This window comes from Halyomorpha halys, unplaced genomic scaffold, assembly GCF_000696795.3.
Source record: "Halyomorpha halys isolate HHAL.00 unplaced genomic scaffold, Hhal_1.1 Scaffold352.1, whole genome shotgun sequence".
NCBI classification, from domain to species: domain Eukaryota; kingdom Metazoa; phylum Arthropoda; class Insecta; order Hemiptera; family Pentatomidae; genus Halyomorpha; species Halyomorpha halys.
The window spans coordinates 400,286-407,749 of record NW_027111631.1 but is presented as its reverse complement, the minus strand read 5'-3'; the positions used below and the strand labels follow the sequence as shown (position 1 = coordinate 407,749).

The following is a 7,464-nucleotide window of genomic DNA, read 5'->3' as shown; positions in this document are numbered from 1 at the left end:
GCCTAATTATAGTGTAACATTACAAAACAAACATTTTAATCAACGATTGTAGACAATTGACGTGCCCCACGGTTTTATTTTAGTCTAGTCTATGCATATGTTTATAATTCCCACGACTGTATCTATTTTATTATTTTTTGGTTTTTAGTACATTTATCTTAAACATTGCAGTGTATGTTTAACATAAAACCGTTTAACTTAAAAAGGTTTTTTTACCTATTTTTATATGAAACTGAAATTATATATTATGTATACTTAAAATAAAATAATAGAAACTTTTTCAGGAAGTGCCACCTTTATGGATGAAAAATAAACTTGGAAATTCCAATGAAATATCTGGTTAAGAGTACATCACATAAATTAAGTTGAAATTAATTCTTGCTCGTATAAAAATAGGAGATTCTTCATTATTCACGATGAAAATTCTTCTTTTTACAATATATTTTAGATGTAGGTTAGTGATAGCAAAAAATAAACAAAGATATTTATTTGGATGTAGTAAAATTATCTTCCTTGTTCAATGTCCTTTATATATAAATTATGACTTATTTATCATAGCTCAATTTTTTTAACGATTGCAAGATTGTGTTTTACTGTACATTTCATATTCAGGTAAGTGAAAGTAAGAAAGAGTCATCGAGGGCTTAAAAAAAAAAATCAAATCAGTTTCTGAGAAATGGTTACATTTTTCTCCAGGTCCCTATAAAAAAAGGATTAAATCAAGAATAAGTTGAAATTAGCACTAAGTTATATAATAAATATATAAATATTTTTTTTATAATTTATTTATTGATATTTAAAACTGTACATAAATACATCAAGTAAATTTGAGGAAATCATAATTGTATGGTACAAGCATGTAGAGAAACTACCCATTGGTAGCACTCTAAAAATTTTTTTTTACTATATAAGGTCTCGAGGCCATCTTCTTTATAATAAATATTAATGTATTTTTATTTTTTACTTTTTTTTTTATAGTATCATATAAAACATTAAATGCATTCAAGAACTTATTGTCTGATATTTTCATCAGATTTATTTTCTTTTAATATTGATTCAAATTCTTTATTTTATTTCTGTAGGTAGGTCATCATGTCATTAGAAGTAAATTTGTGGTATAATTAATTTTAAAAATCATTATTTTATGATTTAATGAATTTAAAATTGTAGGGTGCTTGTATCCAAATTTATTTGTGTAGATACTTCTTTTTTTGTTTACTATAAATAGTTATTTATGACTGATAAAAATTGGGTAGTTTAGCTACTTAAACTTGGCTGCAATCAGGTGCTATCCGGGTTAGTATTGTATTATTGTCCTTAGCTGCTTAAAATACCTGTATATTATTTACATATTACATAAAAATATTTTCTATATGTTTCCAAGAAATATGAACTGTTCTATTTTTGTTTTACCAAATTGATAAATGTTTAACTTTAAATTAACTGCTTATTTGGATATTCATGCCGATCTAAGTATGTTGCGCTTGCACTTGAAGCTTTAAAATAACTTTGTACGATATTCTTTATCGTGATATTAACTAATTATTTTTTATAAGAATATTTAATACCTACAATAATTAATAATAAACAAATTATTGAACTTAGCTAAGTTCAGAAACTTAACGAAGCCCGGATAGCTCAGTCGGTAGAGCATTAGGCTTTTAACCTAAGGGTCCAGGGTTCAAGTCCCTGTTCGGGCGTTGTATTTTTTTGAAGTAATTACATTGATATTGCATAATTAATATGAATTTTTCATTTGAATATTCTTTACATTAAGGCGTAACTTTATTTTTATTGCTAATTTCAGAATATCTTATTTCCACATTTCATGATACTAGAAATTAATTCGCGGATCATAGTCAATAATGTTTTATGTCAGTTATTAGACGTACGTCAAAAGTTTAAAACAATGTATTTATCTTTTAAAAGTATCTATAATTTTTTTTTCATACATAGATATTTTTAAAAAAACAACGTAAGATAATGTACCTTACAATATACTCCATTTATAAATATGATAATGAAAATTTGATGAGAATGTGTTTAAGATCTATTCGATAAAGAGGTAAACGGACAACACTATGTTTTGCTGTGTTTTTTCTTTTGAAACATTTGTTCTATTTCACAAAATTCCAAGAAAAATTTTGGTGTCAAAACACGCGAAAGATCCAGTTTCGAAAAGCTCGTCGCTCCAAATCTTAAAAATCAATTATGGTAGTCGAAATATATCAAAATGATGAATACGCTTTTTATAAATCAACTTTTTTTAGTCATTGGTCATTTTATTTTTTTGTTTCATTAATTTCTTTTGTTAGTATTTCGGTTCAGATACAATTAGTCATGTACGCATCATGTTTGTAAACAGACGTGTAAATTACAACATTTAACGCAGGTGCATAGCTAGTGAGTGTATCATAGTTTGTCTAATGAAGAAAAGAAAAGTGTTTTTGTAAGTATTCGATAGCAATATAATAATTTATTTAATTTGAGTTGTTTTTCTGAATTAATTATCAAATTTTATATGGTGGGTTGAAAGAAATTTCAATTTTAAATAATTCACACCAATTATCTTTAAAATCGAAACTGAAATGAGTCGGGTCACAACTACACGCACAAAATCATACAAAAAAACTGCATCTAGTGGACGAAGAAGAAATTTCATTTTTGTGATAAACTTTCGTCATACTACACAAAAATTCAATATCGTACCTTCATGAATGTACGAAGCACAGCTTTAAAAATCTAGTCTAAATCTAAAAAGGTCTGTGCTTCGGATAGGTCTTCATTTGGCTTGTGTTACACAAAAAAGTGTTTTGAGGAGTCGCATTACAGTGAAATTATTTAAATAAAATAAGTTTTCTACCATATAATTAAAAATAAGCACATCTAGTAGTTATTGCATTTTGTGAAAAAAAACTATTTATATTTTGATTCAGTTCCTCTTTACTCAACTAGATCGCATTAGTAAATCAAAGTACACTGAATGGACTTTAGAATAACATTATCAGTAACTTATTAAATTTTCTAAAAAGTTTGATATAAATTAATGGGAGGATTTCTGGAATCTTGGCAGTATTAACTCGAACTAAATAACACCTTGTGGATACTATTTATTAAATGGTCTGTAATTATAAATCTAAATATAAAGTATTTAAAAGTGTATTTAGCTTCTATAAATGTACAATCATTAATTATGATTTTTTTAAAAAAAAAGTTTATCGAAAAAATAAACCCATTAACCAGGGTTTGAGTAAGTTGAAACAGGAATTGGTGATGCCTAAAAGTCCTTTTTTGATGGGAATCAGGAAGTGAGTTTCCACCTCTTGATTACTCTTTGTTTGCTTTTGATGTTTACTTCTCTAACGAAACTCTGCTTGAGTTCAACTTTGACTTCGTTGTGGAGTTTGTCCGATTGCCTTTGTGAATAGCGAATAATCACTCTTGCTTTGAGCATAATGACTCAGAATCATTCATTATTACAGAATCACGAATTGTGTTTACTTTGTATAAATTGAAAAGGTATTTCGAATCATATATTAAAAAAGGAGTTTTCTTAAATTAATTATATTTTTTCAATTGGCTTCTACTGGCACAAAATAACAGAGGCATGCAGTGCGCTTTTCCGAAACATTTTCCAGCTTCCGCCTGATAATTTGATTGTTCGAATTTTCGGCAAGTTTGAATTTGACTAGTGTAGTAGTGGAAGTATCATATTTTATTTCAACCTCATTGAACGCGCATTAGATAAATAGTGATATATAGTAAAACTGAACAAAGTGCATAGCGTTACCCCGAAAATAGTTGGATGAGTTTTCATTTATATGATCCTTTTTCACATTTATGTAATTTTCATTCAGTATATTATTTTTCTTCTGTAAGAACTAATAAGTAATGCTATAGTATATAGCTATGCTTAGGATTAAAAAACAAGCAAAAATTCCTCAAGTGTAGTTTTACCGAAAAACTGAACAAAGTGATAACGTATGTTGATTGTCTGTTCCCCTGATCTTGGAGCATGGACAGATTTTATATAAAATTTTAAATAATATTGCGATTGTGTGAAATTTCAAATCCCCTTTGTCTGTGCATCTGTGAGTCTGAAAACACACAAAAGTGGACAAGTGCTATAAGGGGAAACAGAAGAGAAGAAGTGGTTGTTGCAAGAGTAAGAATAGGACATTCCAAATTAACACACCTCCACTTAATCACAAAAGAGGACCAGCCTCTATACCAAACCTGTCAGTCCCCATTATCGATAAAGCATATAATTGAAGAATGTTCATCATTTCGTCAAGGCTTCGAAAATAATAAAATTCCTCGTACAAGAGAATTGTCCCTTAAAGACTCAGCAGAATCCATAGACAAAATAATAAAATTTCTGAAAGAAACTCAACTTTATACTAAAATATAATCCACCAATATCGACCAGTTTAAAAAGGAAATAGTCTACATTCAACTATCAAATGTCAAAGACAAGTAGATAAATAAAGTAAAAAGGATGTAATGACCTAGATGTTGATCGCCCTGAATAAAAATCTAATCTAATCTAATCTGTGAGTCTGTTTATGAACAACCAAAGCTGAGCTAAGGAACGAAGGTTGAACGGAACTGCAACTACGTATTTAAGCCATGTAGGCCATATGTTTTAAGCTAACGGATTCTACTATGGAACAAAATTCGACATTGTTGTTTGAATGACTAAAATTCAAATGACCACTCAAAGATTTATTGCTCATCGAGGTAGGTTATAAAAAAGATTAAGCTTGTTATTAGGTGCAACGATTTTATAAAAAATGAAAAGCCATTGCTCTCAAAGCTCGAGACATTTATTACAGACTAGTCGGAAAATCCTATAAAAACTCATGATAAATCATAAATTAAAAAAGAAGAATTGATGAGCTCGATAAAGGTGGGCTTAGAGGTAGCCCTGAACATAGTAATTTATGTCTGGCAGAGGGTCCATGGTCTTTCTTGAAAGATGGGATGTCACTACTCCAAGGATTACTAGGGACTTTTCAAAAAAAGAGGAATAAAAATGTTAAGTTGCTAATATCATATTCCGAACGCAAAGTAACTTTTTTAATATAAATTTTGCTTAATTTACTTAATATACAATATGTTGGTGCCAGCTCTAACATTTCAGTAAATAAAATATTATACTTCGAAAACATCTGTCCGGTTTAAACCAGTTTCATCAAATATTATTCTCCACTTTCGCTTACGTATGCGCATATATATTTTCCATGACATCCGAAATGTTTGCGATTACTTGTTCTAGTATAATTTTTTTAATTTATAATATTCACTAATTTAGCTAACACATTCGAACAAATAATTTCCTTGATACACATTCAAAAACGGCTCACTCGTAGTATCCACGATCGTTTAAATTGGTATACTATAATTTTAAGTAGGTATTTAACTTCTGCTAAAGTTTCAGATTAAAATGTTTGGAAAAACAGTGAAAAATCTGGTTTGACGGTTGAAAAATCTCCTCACTGTATGGAATACCGTGACCCTCTGCTTTTGTTTTTATATCATGTTTTCTTTGCAAATAAGTATTGCAGTTCCTATTGGTTAGGAACTTCGGAAAGTACAGTCATTGCACCGGTAGCATTCAATTCTTCTGTAATTTGTGGATTTTTATTTTCTTGAACGTGGATTTGTACCAGTTCTTGAACTTATGATAAATTGAGAAAAAAACGTTTTATTATTTTAGTTAATATAAGCTTTAAAAGATAAATCTATGGGGAATATATCCGCTGAATTATTTATATTTGTCTTCATTCGTTTGTCCGATTTAACTACTAGCCATTTTTCTTCTCATTTCATTTCACCATTTATATGTGGGGTAATATCCCCGTATTGTCCTCAGGGCCAAATATTAATGTCCCCAGCTAAATTATGAAAGGATTACGTCTGTTAAACAACTTTGTTAATCTATAAATAGTTTCTTCAAAGTGTATTTATTGTTCACGTTTTCATAAACACCCAAATTCATGTAGTCAAAGCATTTGGCAGCGCCTTTTGCATAAAAACGTTGCTTTTATTTATGTTACAGATGTAAGATATGTGTTCTGGAATATATTTAATTTATTAAATATAACATCGATAGCTTACTTACTCAGGAAAATTGTAACTTTTCCATTATTTTTCTGAAAGAGACCTTTGATTGTATTTTTCATAAAATTTGTCGAAGAGTACAGAAATTATTGATTCATTTAAGTACTACTAAACTAAAGTCACATATGTAATTGAAGCCACAAAAATTAACTTTCTTTTATGTTGGTGCCATTATCAGTCATCCCTAAAAAAATTTGTGAGAGTTGCCATGGATATTAAAATCTGTCGAAGAGGGAAGATAGATAGAAGGATAATATTTGGGAAGGGCCTAGTATTTAGTATTGAAATATGCATTCCTGTTCAATAATGATTCATTAGTTCATCAGTTCACTAGATATTAGAATTTATTTATTTTTAAATATGGAACGATGCAATTAATGAACAGGGAAGTAGAATAAATACTGGATCCACGGAAGTATCCTGAAAGGGAAGAAAAAATAAACCCAGTGAAAAATAAATAAATAAAAACATTATATGGGGCTATCTAAACTAGTGAACTAACTCTGAAAGTTCACTAATTAGACCTCTTATTTTGTATATTCCATTTATACTTAAATTAGGATATGTTTAATGTGGCCAAAAATTGTCCAAATTGTTGAAAATAATGCGGATAAAATTTTTTTAATATCATGACATTTGTTTTTACCAAACGATAGAGATTTTAGCGTAGTAGAAATGGCATTAAAACAAAATTACTGTTTACCCCTGAGATTATTACAATATTATCAAAAAGTGTCGGAAAGGTATTAACTTTATTGTTCTTGAAATGAGAGAAGAAGATTTCTTATCAACAAAATTATTAGATGACGCAGTTTATAAAAGGATAAAGAATTCTAACGGAGAATCAACGAACTGATTAAAAATATGGTGGATGCGTTTTTTCATAAATGAAACATATAAAATTTTCTATAAGACATCAATTAATGAGAATGAAAATTTTAAAGTCCTAAATTTAATATTCTCCACGTCGAGTGAACCAAGAAAGTTCGAAAATATTATATTGACACCCCTGTATAAACATATCAGACAAATCACAACAGCAAAATTCTAGGACATAATTGACCTATAACGATATATACCACAGGAACATCACGATTTCTTCAAATCTCTTTCACACACACAAAATGTAGATAAGTTTTGTAATTTTATACGTTATGTAATATTTTTAAGCGCATAAAGAATATTTTTAACGTGTTGTAAAGATATGTAAAATAAAATGAGTATTTTTTAATTTGAAGCATATTAAATTATGCTGAATGGACTTGGGCTTCTTCAAATTTTATAACGAATCTGGTTGTTAATTTTAAAAGTAGCCTTACTCCATTGTTTGTAAGAAACACA

At 28.7% G+C, this 7,464-nt stretch overlaps 1 non-coding gene across 1 annotated transcript; it reads left to right on the top strand.

The window, feature by feature from the left end:
- The first annotated feature begins 1,627 nt into the window (after positions 1-1,627).
- On the top strand, positions 1,628-1,700 carry TRNAK-UUU (transfer RNA lysine (anticodon UUU)). The gene has a single exon. It is a non-coding gene; the product is annotated as a tRNA-Lys (tRNA).
- Positions 1,701-7,464: the final 5,764 nt, after the last annotated feature.